This window comes from Felis catus, chromosome B2 (assembly GCF_018350175.1).
Source record: "Felis catus isolate Fca126 chromosome B2, F.catus_Fca126_mat1.0, whole genome shotgun sequence".
NCBI classification, from domain to species: Eukaryota; Metazoa; Chordata; class Mammalia; order Carnivora; family Felidae; genus Felis; species Felis catus.
The window spans coordinates 129,587,803-129,607,290 of NC_058372.1; the positions used below are offsets into that span (position 1 = coordinate 129,587,803).

Genomic DNA, 19,488 nt, shown 5'->3' on the forward strand with positions numbered 1-19,488 from the left:
CGTTCATGCTCTGTCTCTCTCTGTCCCAAAAATAAATAAAAAATGTTGAAAAAAAATTTAAAAAAAAATTTTTTTTTAAATTAAATGACCATACAAAAGGATGAGAGAGAGAGAACTATGAACAGGAAAATATATTATCTTATTCATTGAAATTGGGAATAATTATTGTTCTTCAAAGGGAAAAGCACTTTTAAACCTACTGATTCTGAGTCCGGTCATTGCAGGAAGTATTAGTCACCTAAAGAAGAGTCTGATAAATTCCTAGGACAATATGATGCTATATGCTGGGCACTTGGGGGTACATGGCAAACACAGCAGGTATAGCCCCTGACCCCCTGGAACTTATGGGCGAGCAGACAGGATAGGCAGTAAAACAATTAACAATAGAATACAGTAAATATCAGGAAAGAGGAAGTGCCACAAAGTGTGAGATCATAGAATCAGTCCTCCAGCTTAGTCTAAGGTCAGAGAGTTTCCCATTCTTGTGAAACATACAAGAATAGAAGCTATGAGGCTGGCTTTGGTGATAAGACAAAGGACCTCTTTTATTTTATTTTATTTTATTTTATTTTATTTTATTTTATTTTATTTTATTTTATTTTATTTTTTTAAATTTTTTTTCAACGTTTATTTATTTTTTTTTTGGGACAGAGAGAGACAGAGCATGAATGGGGGAGGGGCAGAGAGAGAGGGAGACACAGAATCAGAAACAGGCTCCAGGCTCTGAGCCATCAGCCCAGAGCCTGATGCGGGGCTCGAACTCACGGACTGCGAGATCGTGACCTGGCTGAAGTTGGACGCTTAACCGACTGCGCCACCCAGGCGCCCCAAAGGACCTCTTTTTAACAAAGGAAAATCTTTGGTCTGTCTAATTCAAAATCGGCCGATCCTTCACACACGTGTGTGTGTGTGTGTGTGTATGTGTGTGCGTGTGCGCGTGTGTGTCTGTGTCTTTCTGCCTGTCCAGTGTGTAAGCACACGTGTTGACGAAGAGAGATCAAGAAAATCACTCCTTCATTTAATGACTAAAATAGATAGCAAAGAACAGAGAAGGAAGTTGGTTTGCATTTCATTCGATATGCCATTGCCCAAAGTTAATTAATATCTTAATATGTAGTAAAAGAAAATAAATTTAGAGCTCTGAAAATCATGAGCTTTATATCACAACTTTTTAAAAGTAAATTTTAAGAATCTGAGGATTCTGGCCCAGGAGGGTGCTTGACAGATTTGCCTTGGGTTCTGTGACAGACCCAGTTTGAGGCACATTTGCTCAGTGGTCAGTGTCTGTTCTTCTCTTCTTCCTGCAGCAGTGGTTTTTGTAGTATGTGGCCTCTGCCTGGTGTGGGAGCTCCTACTGGGCTCTTCTGTCTTTTTCTGGCCCGTTCTTTCCCTTGTATTATTTCTGTACCTGCTTGTTTTTCCCCATAACTTACAGACTTAGTTGAGGGCAGGGATTGTGATTTCTGGATTTTTCAATCTTTGAATCTCCTGCAGCTCTTCTATTATAATTTATTTACACTAATTACATTTAATAAACAACCTTGAATGTGGTATCTGAGTTAAGAGGGGATCCTTGGGTTGAGAAAGTAACCAGATTGGTTCTCTATTGAGAACATACTTCTTGTTTAACCTGACATCGCCAAGCAAAGGCACCAAGGGCTAACATGGGCATATTTATCTTGTGAATGTCTACTTTAAGTACTAAAAATGCCAGTCACTTGACTGACGGCAGGGAGGGGAGGATTAAGTCATCATGAAGCAGCACTTACTAGATGTAGACAAAAGTGTAGAATGTTCTGCTGGGTCTCACCTAAGTCAACTTAAACACATGTCTACACCATCCAACATCTTAGAATAACATTGATACTAAAAATCAGAATTAAAAATCATTGTGCAAGTGACAACATAATTCAGGCTCAAAACATGACTCTGATGGCATGTGATGTTCTGTGATGACCATTTACCATGTTTTCTTACGTCTTTCTTCCCATGCCTTGGCATGTTCCTTGGTTTATTTCAAGTATGACTTAATTTATGTTCTAATTTTTTGTCTTGCTTTTACAGTGAATATTATATGTAGGGAGTGTCTGAGTGGTTGGAAATAATTCTTGACATTCGTTCTTTTGCTTCTATTTTGTATAGTTCAAACTTAGTTTATTGCTGAAGTATAGGTTATAAGTTAAGCCACTTTGAATTTTGTGGAATACTTTGTTAACTGTAAATTCGTTCAACTTTGATATTTTCCTTAAGAATTGGAATTTTTAAATAAAAGGTTAGGGTGGTGAAATGAAATATTTTCTCCTTTAGAAAATGGAGAACTCTAGAAGATGAAACTCTTTACAACTTGTTCCCTAAAGAATCAAAATTATAATAGTGTCAACTCATCTGAAAAGAGGAACATTCCATCCTGTCGGTGTATATTTGTTGTTGTTTAGTTGGAAAATTTGTCAAGTTATTAATTGCCCTTTGCCGAAACTTAGAGTGCTATAGACATTTTCTCCTTTTTGTTGATATCTAGATACCTATACATACCACGGATAACAGCGTGAGCACAGCATAAGGGTTTTTAAATTTTTATTTTTAATTGAACCATAGTACATGAAATATCATATTAGTTTCAGGTGTGCAACATAGTGACATTTATATACATTACAATGCTCACCACAATAAGTGTAGTTACCATCTGTCACTGTACAATGTTATTACAGTGTTATTGACTCCATCCTCTATGCTGTCCTTTACATTCCTGTGGCTTATTTATTTCATAACTAGAAGTTTGTAGACCTTAATCCCCTTCACCCACTTCTTCCATCCCAGCACCTCCCAGGCTTCTGGCACCACCAGTTTGCTCTCTGTATTTATGAGTATGTTTCTGTTTTGTTTTTGTTTTTTCATCTGTGTGGTTTTCTAGATTCCACACGCAAGTGAAATCATGTGGTATTTGTCTTTCTGTGTTTGACTTATTTCGCTTAATATACTGCCTGCTGGGGCCATCCCCGTACACAATATGTTTTTTCATTTGTATTCTTCCCATCTAGTCCTAGTAGCTAAAGCGTAGATAAATCTTATATTCTGATTTTCCCACTCATTTCTGGCTAAATTAATAAGTCTAATGTATTATTTTTAATTTGCATATACTTTCCGAATAGCAGATAATAAATATTTCATATTTTTATTGAGAATATTTTATCTCCTGTGAAATGTCTTTCTATATACTTTACTCGATAATTTATTGCCATGTTATTTTACCAGTTGGGGTGTCTCTGCATACAATACCGAGTACCTACACAATGTCTGTTATGTTTTGTGCAAATATTTTCTTCCAATCTCTTGCTTTAATCCTTAGTATTTGTTACTCCTTTTTGTTGCAGAGAGATTTCACATTTTATTTAGTCAAATTTGGTTATCTTTTTCTCTGAGATTTCTTCCATAGCCTCACATCTCATGGAAAGTTATCATTTTCAGGGCGCCTGGGTGGCTCAGTCGGTTGAGCATCCGACTCTTGATTTGGGCTCAGGCCATGATCTCACAATTTGTGAGACTGAGCTTCGAGTCAGTCTCTGTGCTGACAGTGCAGAACCTGCTTGGGATTCTCTCTCTCTCTCTCTCTGCCTCTCCCTTGCATGTATGTTCTCTCTGCTCTCTCCCTCTCTCTCTCTCAAAATAAATAAATAAAATAAACTTAAAAAAAAAAGAAATTAAAAAAAAAGAAAATTATCATTTTCCCAGAGTACTGATATTCAACTTCACTTTCTGTTAGTGTTTCTGTTATTGATTTTGCATTTTTAATTCTTTAATGTCCCTAAGGTGTATCGTAGGGTCTCCAGTAAGTATTAGAGAGGAATAAATTCTTTTTTTGTATGAATATAATTTATTGTCAAGTTGGCTTACATATAACACCCAGTGCTCATCCCAACAAGTGCTCTCCTCAATGACCATCACCCAATTAAGAGAGGAATCAATTCTTACTAGTCAATTATACCAGCCTAGTTGCTTATTTTTTTTCCCTCCACTATTACTTCTTGATGGCTTCTTTCCATATACTAAGATTTTGTATAAAATTGGTCTATTTCTTAGTGTTGTATTCATGTCCATTAATCTAATTTTTATGTTTGCAAAATTATTATGCTTTTAACTATGGTCTTATGCAAGTGGTACTATCAGCAAGAGCTTTCCTCTTTTTACCAGTGCTATATTCTTTTCAATTTATAAAAAACTTTATTCGTTTATTATTTGAACTTTATTTAAGGATCATTTTATTTTTTAGAATTTTTTTTAAACCTTGGTCAGAATTTTGGATTTAGTGCAATCAAAAAATTAACTTGGGGGGAATTCCAGATTCCACTAATACATGTGTCTAAGTGCTCATTCTCAAGTGGAATCTGTAAAGAGGTGGTTATGTGAGAAAGACAGGGAGAAAGAAGTACGCAGGCAGGATGGAGAGCTCCTGGTTACCTGCATTGCCCTGTAGGTGGTGTTTTGGATTTCCAGAAAGCCTATATCGTTTTTTTCCTGCTTGCTTCTCTTCCTTCCTTCCTACCTTCCTTCCTTCCTTCCTTCCTTCCTTGCTTCCTTCCTTCTTTCCTTTCTCTAGTTTTTAATTGTATCAAACATGCACACATAATTGAAGACTAATGAAAAATGAAAGTCTGATAAAAAAAAAAAAGTCTGTCCCTTTCTATTTCATTTATTTCCCTCTCCCCAAAGGCAACCACTTTCAACTACGTTTACTTATTCTTTTGGTGTTTATATTTGTATCTCTAAATAATATGCTTCTATTACTATTTCTTGATTTTTCCATTTTGGGCATCATCTATTGATTTCCTTGTGCAGAAGGTGATGATTTAGCTCATTTTCAGCCCTTGCTGCCAGAGACAGGCACCACTCTTGTTCCTTCAAGAACTGTATTCATCCTCCCAGTACAGCTGAATCCTAATTTGAGTTACATCAATATGTAACGATTATATGCTTGTGGTTATGGAAATACCAATTACAGCAGATCCATGTTTTATATCAGGATTACTCTCCTATAACTACATAATTGTTTGGGGTTGTTGTTGTTAGTTTAATTTATACTTACAACCTATTCAATCCCAAATTGTCTAAATCTCCTCCCAAGAAATGTGGACCCATCAGGAATTCTGAGTTTCATGTTTCTGAGGAAATCTCTCCTATAGCCTACTATACCTAGTCTAGACAGATGGCCTCCCAGTCCAGTGCACAGCTGTCATCACAGAATTTCCCTTTGCTGTTATCCGGGGGTGCTCTCTGCCTCTCTCCTCTATTGAATTTCAGGTTAGGATTCTAAAGTCTGTATCTTTTTCGCTTGACTTCCTTGTTTTGTTGTAAGGCATTTCCCTGTCTCTTTCTGAGAAAGATTATAGGAAATATTTTTTTTTTAACTTTTATTTATTTTTGAGACAGAGAGAGACAGAGCATGAACGGGGGAGGGGCAGAGAGAGGGGGAGACACAGAATCGGAAACAGGCTCCAGGCTCCGAGCCATCAGCCCAGAGCCTGACGCGGGGCTCGAACTCCCGAACCGCGAGATCGTGACCTGGCTGAAGTCGGCCGCTCAACCGACTGCGCCACCCAGGCGCCCCAATATAGGAAATATTTTTTTAAGACTTTGTATATCCAAAAAAATGTTTTTATTCTACCTCATATTTGATTGATGATTTGGCTTGAGTATAGAATTCTGGGTTGAAAATACATTTTCCCCAATAGTTTAAAGGTACTGTTCCATTATTTTTAGTTTCCAGCATTGCTGTTTAGAAGTCCAAAGCTTTTTTGACCTTAGATACTTTGTAGGTGATCTGTTTCTTTTACCCCTACCCCCAACCACCACAGTATGATGTCTTCTCTCTGAAATTTCTGTTATTCAGAATTTGAATTTAAAGTACTGGACTTCCAAATTCCTTTTTTAAATTGTTTTTCACCTCTTTCTTTCTTCTTTTTAAAAAAATGTTTGTTTATTTTTTCAGGCAGTGGGGAGAGGGGCAGAGATAGAGACAGAGACAGAGAGAAAGAGAGAGAGAGAGAGAGAGAGAGAGAGAGAGAGAGAGAGAGAGAGAGAGAGCGCCCCAAGCAGGCTCCACACTCAGTGTGAAGCCTGACATAGGGCTTGAACTCATGACCATGAGATCATGACCTGAGCCAAAATCAAGAGTCAGATGCTTAACTGACTGAGTCACCCAGGTGTCCCTGTTTCTTCATTTGTACTTTATGGAAAAAGGTTTTTCATCCTCCTGCCTATGATATGGGTCCATGTGCTGGACAGTAGGTGAAGGAAGAGGACTTGGAGGTCCACATTCCATATAAAAACATTAATCTCATCCTCCTCTTTACAGATAAAGTACCTCTCACCTGGTATAGATTCAGAGTCTAGCCTGTCTAATGACCTGCTAAGGAAGGACAAAGGATGATAGGTCCTCTCCCTTCTTAAAAAGGCTTTAACCAAACTCTGTTTTTAGCCCCCACCATCACCTCCTTTTTCACAGGTACTCAGGCTTTAATTCTGATTCCTGGGTATTTATCAAATGGTGTAATTTAGGTTGTTTCTTGGCATTCTCTACTGTTAGCTTAAGATTCGATGTTTTAACTCCTTGCTAGGTTAGTAATCCCTTGTCCACTTGCTTTACAATTTCCAGAATTTTATTGTTGCTCTGTTCTCTCTGATCTTTTTCCTTGTCAGTGTATGCCTTTGTGTAAGTTCTTTGGGTAGGATTTTGGAAAGGAGCAGAAATAATGTTTACTTTGCCATTTTGTCCAGAATATAGGGGTCATCTTTGAAAATAGAAATGTGTTTTCTGGAATAAGTGGTAGATTAAGCTAAAAGCAGTTACCAGCAGATATTCATCAAAATAGTTCCCTTTGCCTTAAAAAATAGAGACTGGAACATAAGACCGGGCTGTTTAAGTGGGCAAGTTTGGATTTGCATAGGGGATGGGGAGGGGCAAGGGTCATCTCTGATTGGAGAGCATGTCTAGAAGGAGGACAGGATAAAATGGCCATAGTGTAGTTTCTTTAGGCCGCAATAAGTTAAAAGCAAACATCTCAGTTCTCATCTACAAATTTTACTATTGATGTTCACGGAAAGCATGTATGTTCCCCACCAGGAGTAAAAGCCTAAGCATTGCCTTGGTTGAGAATTCACTCACTGTGTGTCAGGCATCTTACCGAGTACTCCTTGAGATTGGTGGTGTTATTCCAATTTGCTTAGAGCTGGGAGTCCAGTGCAGGTTTATTTGACTTTGCAACCTCTTTTAAATGCACAGCTATTATATCTTTGTGTCAAAGTTGACACCAAGTGTTGAAACTAAGAAAATTTTTGTCATCGCACAGAAAACTGAAGACGTGTCTCCCTTATCATCTTCATAGTCCTGTCTTTAAATGTGTCAAAAATCAGGAAGTTGCTTAAGTCAGTTTTGGTTTCAGCTTTAAATATTTCAGGGGTCTATTTCACATGTCTGGGTTTTCATGTCTTTCTTTAAAAGTGCTTTCTATAAGCTTTTTATGTTGCCGTTGTTGCTTATCTTAAAAAATACTTTTAAGGAACTGAGACCACATCTCTTTTGCTCATTGGGCTAACCTTGTCCTCTCATATTGCCTGGCACATAGTAGGTGCTCACTAAACACTTTTTGAAGAAACGTGTAAGTCTGTCACAGTAGCCCATGCAAACGCACGTGTCTTGATTGATGTGCACAAGAACAGCAATCATAGCCTATTTCATGAATGTTACTTCAAAGCTAGCTAACAGGATGCCCGACTTGTTTCACACAAATAAAATAAGCCTAACATGCCATCGTTTGTATGCTGACATATGTATTTTAGCTAATAAGATTGAGATATTTTATTATAATGTTAAAATCGAATTATCATGAATGCTCAACAGAAAGTTAGGATATTTAAAATTCTACGCGTTTTATGGTTGTTGAAATTATTCTACGCGGGTATTGGCAGTCTGTGCATAGGAGAATAGAGCCAGTTATTCTTCAGTATGGAATTTTCTGCGATTTGGGACAGGTAGGAGTTTATCTCTTGATTCCAATTATGACTGTTACCAATATCACTGTACAGATTCAACTTTCCTTTCATCCAAAATAGAAGCTCTGAAATAAGGGAAACTTTAAATTCTGTTAATATTAAAAGGTCAACACCTTTAGCTGTTGATTCTACATAGCAATAAGCAGCATGGCTTTTTTGTGGAAGAGTTTATATTGGGGTAAATGTGTGAGAAATTTGACCAGATCCTGCTTTTTATTTTGTTAGTTTTGTTTTGCAAGGAGCCGCTGTTTGTCTTCTTTGTTAGGCAAAATGTAAGATACTCACCACGAAATAAAAACTTTCATTGTAAATGAGTTTGTTTCCTTGGCCCTCCTTCATACAGTGAATGAAAAACATCTGGGGTGCCTGGGTGGCTCAGTTGGTTAAACGTCTGACTTCGGCTCAGGTCATGATCTCTCAGTCTGTGAGTTCGAGCCCCAGGTCAGGCACTGTGCTGACAGCTCAGAGCCAGGGGTCTGCTTAGAATCTGTGTGTCCCTTGCTCTCTCTCTGCCCCTCCCTTGCTTGTGCTCTGCCTCTCTCTCTCTGTCTCAAAAATAAATATTAAAAATAAAAAAGAAAAACATCTAATTCATACTTTCTTGTGGTTCTGAGTAAAATTAGGGCATTAATATTCTATCTCCTGAGTAATCAGAATAATACAGAAACTGGTGATAGAATAGTTGTGTGGTTTTATAGGATGGTTTTAGATCACGTGGTCTGTATATGTTTTCTAAGGAGTAGTACTTATAGTATTTTGAATAAATAATCTGGTGAAATAAACTATGCATGGCAATGGTGCAAAATAATAATGTCTGATACCATGTTTGTAAAATAGTTTAAAATTTATAGAGTGATTTTGCATGTATTATTTACATCATTTAATGATCCCCTCCCCCCACAAAGACCCTTATGAGGCAGGTAGTGTCATAACCATTTTATAGGTGAGGAACCTGACACTGGGAGTCATGAGATGTTTTGCTCAACTTTATACAGCTGGGGATGGAAGTTGGCATAAGTCCTCTGACAGTTGGCTGAGTACCCTCTCTCCCACAGCACATTTGCTGTCAGGACTCATATCAGTGAGCTGAAGAGCCAGACTTTTCCCTACATGTTCCTGTATCCAACTGAAAGGCAAAACAAAGCCCACCACTACTAGGAACAAAATTTTGCTAGTGGGGTGGGGAATAGGGCTTACCTTTCTGAGACATACATGAGGGAGATGTTCCATGGATGTTTACTGAATTAAAATTGTTAATCTGGAACACCTGGGTGGCTCAGTCAGTTAAGCGTCCAACATTGGCTCAAGTCATGATCTCCCGATTCATGAGTTTGAGCCCCATGTCAGGCTCTGTGTTGACAGCTCAGAGCCTGGAGCCTTCTTCGGATCTGTGTCTCCCACTGTGATTCTGCCCTTCCCCTGGTCATGCTCTGTATGTGTGTGTCTCTCTCTCAAAATAAATAAACAAATAAATACATTAAAAAATTTTTTTAATTGGTAATCTGCTCCCAAAAGAAAACCTGGTCACTGACTTTATAAACACTAAATCTCGAAGATGTCAGTCCTCAGACCGACTTAGTCACCTCTAGACTCTTTCACAATCTCTGGGGTATGTGAAGTTGGGGAAACCATTTTGAGACTCTTAAATGTGAAAGCAAAACAGGAGGATTCTCTTTCTTTTTAGAACTTCCTTCCCCTTTCCAAGTTGCTTCATTGTTTTTATTTCACCTGCACAGAAGTGGTGGTGGTACAGAGTATAGCAGGACCTGCTGTGGGCCTGTATCCCTGAGGGAGGCCCCAGGTGGGAAGAAACCCTAGGCGCTCCTATGCTTTAGCAAGAAGCCGTTGCATATGTCACAGGGTCAGGGTCAGTGCTGAAGCCTGCATCTTAAGTATTCACGACTCTATAAATAGAGAAGAGTCTGGAAGAAAATGTTTTAGACTTATCCCTGGTTATTTTATAGAGTTACATATAGTAGCATTAGAGGATATGAATTTTTAAATTTCCATTCTGTATCATTTGACTTCTCTTCCTCCTCCTTCTTTAAAAGAAAGAGCATGTGTTGCTTTCATACTCAGAAAAAAGAGATTTTACAGTGAAAGAATTGGAACAAAAATTGTTGAAAACCCCAAATAACACAGTAATGCACAGATATTAATGTTTACTTATGACTGTAGGTGAGATGGGTAATAAACTATTGATAGTGTATCAGTAAATGCACGGTTTATACTAATGGTTGCTGAACATCCTTTGGGTTTTTGAGTGAATTAAAAATCACAGAAGAGACAATAGCAAGTAGCGTATGCAGAGAGCTTACTCGACCCGGCACTCTTTGAAGAGCTTTATGTGGATTGTCTCATTTAATTCTGTCCACCATCCCATGCAGAAGATATTTCTACCTGGGGAAGATAAGGTGGAGACAAGAAATGTGACATAAGCGGAGGTTTGAAAAGCACTCATCTGTTAGGTGTTGCCCTCTCTCACTGCTGGGAATCCTGAAGGCAGTGAGGCAGTCCAGGCTAGACCCAGGGGCGGATTGCCAGTCTCCTGCATTTCCCTGAGTGTGGAATTCGGAGCAGATTCTACAACTCTGAAAAGAAATAAACTGATTGCCTTTAACACGCTGAGAGATTAATAGGGTCATCATCAGTTTCTGATGCTCCTTAGAAACCTCGATCACATCGTACTAATTTTTATTCTTTGTAGCATGATAGCCAGAAACGTCTCCGGTCCCAGATGACAAAGGAAGGTGTGGGAAATGGCAGTAAAGTCATGTTTGGAAGGCGCATTTTGTCTGCCCAGTGTTCTTTATTTTGGCAATCTGAATGGCAGACTTGTGATACACTTGAAACCATCTACCTCCATTTCAGAACTGGCTCTTCAAGTTCTCAGAATCTCTTATCAGACTGAAACTCAGCCAAGGTTAAAAGTGCCTGGTCTCTTTGCACTGTCCTACCCCCACTGTTCAAGAACTCCTACTTAGCACCCTTCATTACTAAACGGTTTCTGCAGGCCCTTTCTTGCAGAGGCTGCTTGTGTGTGAGATAACCTTTTTTTAGCATCTTTTTTTTCTCTCTCTCTTTACTATGACCACAGTCTTCAAAAGGAAAGAAAGGCTGTCCTCAGACATGGTAAGAGACACATGCTCCTTTCTGGGTATGCTTTATATTAATGTCTGTGTACAGTATGAACAGAATATTGTAAATGTGCACTGCATTAAAATCCAAGTAGGCAGGGGAGCCACGATCACCAAGTAGGGGACATACACCATCAGGACAGTCCGTTGGTCCATGCTACTTATGTTTGTATTTTAAAACTCAGAGCAACAAACTTTCATTTATTTTATTTTATTTTATTTTTAAATTTTTGTTTAATGTTTATTTATTTTTGAGACAGAGAGAGACAGAGCATGAGCAGGGAAGGGGCAGAGAGAGAGGGAGACACAGAATCCAAAGCAGGCTCCAGGCTCCAAGCTGTCTGCACAGAGCCAGATGCGGGGCTCAAACTCATGAACTGTGAGATCATGACCAGAGCCGAAGTCGGACGCTTAACCAATTGAGCCACCCAGGCGCCCCCAAACTTTCATTTTAATGCCTGAACATTTGCTTTTTAAAAATTATGATTTATCCAGGATTCATGTCATTCTCTTAGGTTCTCTTTAGAGGAGAGGTGGTTTGAGATCCTCTTGTAGGTCATAAGCATGATGATTGGGTGCTCACGCTGTTTTGTGACATGCGCCACCCTTAAACCTTGTTACGACGTCAGCACATTACCTGTCTGACGTGAAAAGAAAGAAGAGATGGTTTGTCAGTTAAACAAACCACCCCCCAAATCATACTGTGATTTCTTACAGTCGTAGGATTAGATGAGATAATTCATATAAAGCTTCCACAGCACTCTGTGGCAGAGAGTAAGTACTGGGTGTTTCTCTCACTCGGGTCGCCTGAGCTCAGTCATATAGAGGCAGTGGTGTGTGAGCTGGGGGCTGCCTCTCTCTCCGTGTGGTCCTCATCCTCCAGGAGGCTGGCCTGAGCCTCCACGTGGCGTCTTCCATGTTCCCCACAGCAAGAGAGGGCAAGCCCCAGTGTGCTATGCTCTTCAAGCCTCTGTTTGCATCATGATTTCTACTGTTCTCCTGTCCTCTTTCTTTCTTTCTTTTTCTTTCTTTCTTTCTTTCTTTCTTTCTTTCTTTCTTTCTTTTTTTATTTTTTCAATATATGAAATTTATTGTCAAATTGGTTTCCATACAACACCCAGTGCTCATCCCAAAAGGTGCCCTCTTCAATACCCATCACCCACCCTCCCCTCCCTCCCACCCCCCATCAACCCTCAGTTTGTTCTCAGTTTTTAAGAGTCTCTTATGCTTTGACTCTCTCCCACTCTAACCTTTTTTTTTTTCCTTCCCCTCCCCCATGGGTTTCTGTTAAGTTTCTCAGGATCCACATAAGAGTGAAAACATATGGTATCTGTCTTTCTCTGTATGGCTTATTTCACTTAGCATCACACTCTCCAGTTCCATCCACGTTGCTACAAAGGGCCATATTCTTTCTCTTTGCCACGTTCTACTGTCTTCTTGATCAGAGCAAGTCTCATGGCCAAGTCCACATTCAAAAGGTAGAGAAATAGACACAACTTCTTGCTGAGAAGTACAGCTAAGAATTTGTGGCCCTTTTTGTACAATCATGTGTCGTCTGCCTCTGGCAAAGTTTGTTCACGTTTCTCCTATGCTCCCCTTCACCCTGGGATTCCCAGAAGTCTCATATTATGGCATCAGCTTCTAAGTCGAGGCTTATCCATGATCTGCATTAATCTGGACACAGATGGGACCCCTGCAGGTACGGCTCTTTCAATGTTTCCCCATACACACCTAACCTATAATGATGAAATAGGGAAAGGACAACCAAAATACGTAATCCATTAAAACAAAACCAGAAGCACATTAACAGGATACACAACAATCGCAGTTCCACGGCAATTCTATCCGGGTCCATGTTGCTAGGTCCCTCCATTGCTGGGCCAGGGGGTGGTTGATTAAGACCCAGTTCTGCTTCTCAGGACTAGTTCACTGATATCTATTTTCTCCCCTGCTCTTGGCTCCACCTTCTGAAACATTCCTCTTTTCCCATGAGAAATGGCTTATTTCTGCTTCTAAATAGATTCTTTAGCCTACTTTCTGCTCATAGAAAAGCAGGCACCCAGAGGCCTCTTTCCTCTGAATGATCTGTCTTGTTTCTGTATTTATCAGTAAAACTCTCTTTAAAACCTGGATTTCCCATGGGGTGCCTGGGTGGCTCAGTTGGTTAAGTGTCTGACTTCAGCTCAGGTCATGATCTCGTGGTCTGTGAGTTCGAGTCCCGCATCAGGCTCTGTGCTGACAGCTCAGAGCCTGGAGCCTGTTTTACATTCTGTGTCTCCCTCTCTCTCTCTGACCCTCCCCCACTCATGCTCTGTCTCAAAAATAAATAAACGTTAAAAAAAAAAAAAAAAACCAACCTGGATTTCCCAAGAATCCCATAGAGTCCATGCCCCTAAAACCACTTCCCCATTTGTTTTCTTTTTTTTTTTTTTTAATTTTTTTTTTTTTCAAAGTTTATTTTTGGGACAGAGAGAGACAGAGCATGAACGGGGGAGGGGCAGAGAGAGAGGGAGACACAGAATCGGAAACAGGCTCCAGGCTCTGAGCCATCAGCCCAGAGCCCGACGCGGGGCTCGAACTCACAGACCGCGAGATCATGACCTGGCTGAAGTTGGACGCTTAACCGACTGCGCCACCCAGGCGCCCCCCCATTTCAAGACAGATCTCTGTTTACTTTGGGCTGAGTGTTAGGCTGCCATGAGGTAATAACACCTTTGGGAGTCTCAGAGCCCTTCTCTTGCCCAGCTGAGAAGGCCTTCTAGGCACCACATTAAATTTTACAAAGGTCTTTACTCTGAAGCCACTTCTTACTATAAAAATCTTTTCTTCCAGTTGAAGAGACTAGAGGTAAACGGTTTTATTTTCCAAACTCATGAATTCTGGCTCTTGTCTGTTTTCTCTACATAATGCTTACTAATTAGATCACTCTGTTTTCTTTTTTTTTGTTTTTTTTTGTTTTTTTTTAAGCTCATGTCTCCCTTGCAGAACCTTATATGCAGCTAGAAGCACTCAATGAACATTTTCAGCCTTCTGCCTGGAGAGCTTTGCAGCTGGATCCAACATTCACTGTGTGCATTTTCGATCTTTTGTGCTGCCACAGACAGTGGCCTTGCCCATTGTCTTGCTGCTACGTCGTAACGTGTGCTGTCTTTCCCCTGACTGCTGCAGTTTCCTCATCACCTTTCCCACCTCCACTAACATTTTGCACGCCATTTTCCCAGTTTTTGCTAAACGCTACCTCACTGCTTTTCACCCACTGTCTGGTCCCAAAGCCATTGCTGAATGTTTTAGGTTTTTGTTATCGCAGTGTGCTACTTCTAGGTACCAGTTTCTGTATCAGGTAGTTTTTGCTGTGTTGCACTGGGGCTCCCCATGGCAAAGCCCTTTTGCACAATGCTTTCCAAGACGCTACTTACATCATCATATTTGCTCATGTCCCGGTGGCCAAAGCAAGTCCCATAGCCACAAATTTGAGGAGTTGAGAAACAGTCTATACGTCTTGACTGGAAGAGCTGCACAGAATGTGCAGTGAATTTTTGTTTCAATCTTCCACAAAGAATATGTACAAATTTGGAGAAAGAGAATGGGGCACTTGGGAGGTCGGGTCAAGAAAATAGCATATGAACGGACGGTCATCACATCATGGAAATGATGACTATGTGGTATTAAATTAGTAAAATTAATAGCAATTATTTATCAAGTTTCCTTTATCGAGGTTCCAGTATATGCCAGGCTCATGAAAATGCTTTATACATGGTAGAATCTTTTTGCTATCAGTGGAAATGTCTATTCCATAAGAGTTTTCCCCCTTGCTAACAGCCATCTCTTCACCATTATTTGTAGGTTACTTAAATACAATGAGCGTTTCTTTCCTTATCTTTAAAACTAAGGTGCGGTGCAAGATAGTCACTAAAGTCTTTTTCTGCTTCTCTGATTTTATCTGACATAATTATGGGGTTGATTGAGGTGGAAACACAAATCACTTCCCTTTATCCATCTGATTTCCATACCAATGGAAATAGAAGGAAAGAGCACCCAGAGGCCAAAGTGTTACTTCTGTTATCAATAAAGACCAGGTTGGAGGAAGTGGCTTCATTGGTGGGGAACTCTGCTGTATGTCCTTGAACCTAGAATTAGATGGACTTGCGCTCCGCAGCAGCTGACCTCTGCACTCCCACCCAGGAGCAGAGCGAAAGAGGACACCAGTTCTCGGTTCTCGGTGGTAAGCCGACTTTCAAAAGGAAGAAGGAAGAAAAGCTTGGGCTACCATGGGCAGCTTCTCCTTCCAGATTCACCAACTGGATAAGCAACTCTGTGCCTCTTGGCTGGCGGAGGTGGAGAGAGATGTCTACAGGGAGGGAAATGTCCAAGTGATGACAAATGTTTCTTCTTAACAACACTTATACCACATACCCTCCCTCAACCCCTTTTTATTTATTTATTTAAATTCAAGTTAGTTAACATACAGTGTAGTCTTGGCCTCAAGAGTAGAACCCAGTGATCCATCCCTTACGTATGATACCCAGCTCTCATCCTTAATGCCCATCACCCATTTAACCACCCCCCTCCGCCTTCAGGAACCCTCAGGTTGTTCTCTGTATTAAGAGTCTCTTATGGTTTGCCTCCCTCTCTGTTTTTATCTTATTTTTCCTTCCCTTCCTTTATTTTCACACAGCTTCAGCACAGGATTGAGTGGACAGAACATGAACATAGGATCTGGACAGATGTGGGCTTAAATCCCAGCCTTCTTAACTTACTGATGGGCTGAATTGGATAAGGAACTTAACTTTTCTGGGATCCAGTTCCTAGTCAACTGAAAATTTTGTTACCTTCTTCACAAAGTTATTGTGAAGATTGTTGATGGACTGCGTATCAGTTGTCTGGTACACAGACTGACTCATATTGGACACTCAGTTTGTCACTGACATTAGTTTTTCCTTCCTTTCTTTACTTAGTAGGTTTGCTTCCAGAGGGCTGCTGACCCACGTGCAGCTTACCGTTGCTAAATGCTTGGCTTTTATCTAATTTCTTACCAAATTTCTGCTACAACCTGTAAAGGGAATGAGAGGAATATCAGTGGCAGTATATATATGGAAGTATCTGAGGAAAGGTTTGACATTTTAACCCTGAGGCAAGAGAAACATTTGGAAACAAATGAAAGTGTATCACCACAGAGTTCAATGTTAGTAATGACAATCTGAGTCATCAATAAATTGTATCCAGTATCCTCTCTTTAAGGAATGAAATACATCAATGTATTTTTTACAAATGTATATTTATTTTTGAGAGAGTGCGCACACGCGAGCACGCATGCGAGCAAGTAGAGGAGGGGTAGAGAGAGAGGAGACACAGAATCCCAAACAGGCTCCAGGCTCTGAGACATCAGCAAAGAGCCAGACGCGGGGCTTGAACCCACAAACTGAGATCATGACCTCATGACCCAAGCCCAAGTCAGATGCTCAGTGGACTGAACCACCTAGACACCCCTATCAACGCATGTTAGAAGAGGATTGCCAACAAAAAAATGAGTGAGCACCTTTCACATTTGAAGGAAGAGTTTCAATTAAGTAAATGTCAATTACATGGAAAAACCTGCATTGATGATGTTGGATAACTGAGATTTTTCTGTGCGGGTGTAAAAACTGTCAACTAAAAATAACAATTTGTTTCCTTGAAGAATTGAAGAGGAGTAAACAGCCACCAGGATTAGAATCAGTGGCTCATACGACTTTGTCTACGAGAAAGAGAATATGAAAAAAACATGTAAAAATTTTGTGAGATTGTCCTTTAACCGACATTATGAGTTGGGAAAGAAAAGGTCATTAATGACTCTCAAAAACTCGATCGGTTTTCCTTTTTTAAAAAATACCCCATGGAATACTTATAAAATATGAAAGTTTAATCAAAGATATATTGGACTCAACATTTATTCCCCTTGATGTTTTCTTTGGTCTTTCCTAGGCACAAGTTTGGTTCACATTCCAGGGCCAAAGCCAAATCAGTCATAGGATACAGCAGCTGTTTTTGTTTGTAAATGCTAATACAGATAAGACTGGAAAAACTTGTATAGGTGATTTGAACCTTGATCCTGGAGTGCTCTTCTCTTCACTCCCTCCCTCAAACTCATTCGTTAGGTTTTCCTCTGTTATCACTTTCATGCTCCTGACTGTAAAACTCGTATTTCCAAGTATCAGTGCTTTGTTATTTCAAGCACTTAGGTCAGTCCTAACTACAGTGAATCAGTTATAAGAGAATTATCTACGAATGCTAATTCCGTGGACTTTTGGCAAGTTGTGATGAGTTACTCCTGCCTGATAGAGTAACAGAGGCTCTAATAGCCAAACATTGCAGTGTTGTTGGGGAAACTCTTGATGTAAGGAGATTATTATGAGAAAGAAGGTGATGGTTCTAATGGTGAAAAGATTTTCATGTGTTCCTTCAGATCTAGGTTATTAGATGCGGATAATTGTTGCAGCTACAAAACCTCAACTAGGGAAGGGGATACGGTCTGAGTGCTCGTGTCCTTCAAAATTTACATGTTGAAATCCTAATCCCCAGTGGGACTTTGGAAGGCAGTTAGGTCATGAGGATGAGGTCTTAATGAATGGGATTAATGCCCTTATAAAATTAGCCCCAGAGAGTTTGCTTGGCCCTACTGTATTGTGAGGACTCAGCGAGAAGACAGCCATTTACGAACCGGGAAGCAGGCCACACCAGGAGCCTTGCTGGCCCCCTGATCTCAGACTTCCAGCCTCCAAAGCTGTGAGAAATAAATTTCTGTTGTTTATAAGCCACCCTGTTTGTGGTATGTGATAGCAGTTCAAACGCACTAAGACAGGAAACAGTTCCCAGAAGATTAAAGATTTCAAAGCGTTCACTATAAGTCTCTGGAAAAAGAAGCTAGTGTAGCTTTTGTGGTCACATTTTCTGGATTCAGGCCTCAGCTCCACATTTATGAAATTTGTGATTTTAAGCAAGTTGTTTAACTCATTAGGCCTCAAGTTTCCTCCTCACCTGTAAAAACAGGGATGACAATAGGGCCTCACAGGGATTGCACGGTGCTTGGTGCTATGTTGGGCACTCTACAAATACCTGATAAATGTTAGCCATAGAGCAGAATGCAGATGCAGATTTGAATACAGGAGTGGCTGCTTTGATGTACAGTGTGTATCTGCAGAATGCACTCAAAAGCATATTGCAGTAAGTAAAATCCCCACTGGCTGTTTATTGGCCATGCATATCAGACTGACCTCGCTTCAGACACTGGCCAAAAAGTATGATTGAGGGAACTGAAAAGCAAAGATTTCAGGGAGCATCAAATGAGTAGAGTGATTGAAAAGTAGAGACTATCTGCTCTTTTAGATTAGATTCTCCCAAAATGCTTTGGAAAAACTCTTGGCTTTGCTTTAGAGAGGAAACACGACATTTATTATTATTTCTTCTAGCCTCAGAGTTTTATAATTGTAATCCATCTTGACTCCCACTCCTCAGACTCTGAAATTGTGCTTTGAGTGAACCCCAAGAAATTAAACAATTGTGTTCTTGCCAATGCACTTTGGATCCAACGCAACTTTTTGTTTTAGAGCAGCAGCAAAAAGATAAGACCTTTTAGGAACTCTTTCTATTTTAGCCTATAATTTTCAGAAGTTCAAAGAATGATCTTTACCTCTTAGATGTGCCATTTTTTTTTTAAATCAGGAAACAGAGCAGAATACCAGGTTTTACTCGTTTGAGTGAAATTATTTGTGGATCTGAATCCACCTGTTTGGGAAAGTACACTTGTTGCTGGTTAAGGGTTGTGTTCTTATGGTGTGTCTGGAAAGGTGACTGCTAATTTACTGTGACATAGGACCTATGGGACTCCTGGCCCCACCAGATGTCTGTGGTGCTGCTTGGACAGGAGGGACTGGACAAGGTGGCCAAGAAAGGAGTGTTCAAGGCAACCATACAGGGCTGTGCAGACTGCACCCCATACCCAGATGATTCGCCACAGAGAGAGACTAGAAATGCATCCCATGCGCAGTTTGCCAGATGCTGTGCCCTGGTATAGGGCTGCATCACTCAGAGAAGGGGGCACTCTTCTAGCATTCACAAGGATGTCATATGGTCCCTCCGCAAAGGCTCATGAAGGTGCCATATGGAGCAGTGGTGGGCCTAGGCATAAAGACACATTCTGATTTGTAATCATCACTTTATGTTTACAAGACTTAAAAAATTGCTCTAAAACCAGGACTTAGGAACTGTAGATTGTACAATCTGAAAATAAGACCATGGGCACTTCATTATTGCAGTAAGGAGTCATTAC

The 19,488-nt window shown here is 40.2% G+C and overlaps 1 protein-coding gene and 1 non-coding gene across 6 annotated transcripts in view; both read left to right on the forward strand.

Moving 5' to 3' along the window:
* The window catches only part of STX11 (syntaxin 11), a 46,837-nt gene that overhangs the window by 18,272 nt on the left and 9,077 nt on the right, over positions 1–19,488 (forward strand). The gene's annotated exons all lie outside the window — the stretch shown is intronic.
* On the forward strand, positions 11,727–11,830 carry LOC111560713. The gene has a single exon (XR_002742706.1). It is a non-coding gene; the product is annotated as a small nucleolar RNA U13 (small nucleolar RNA).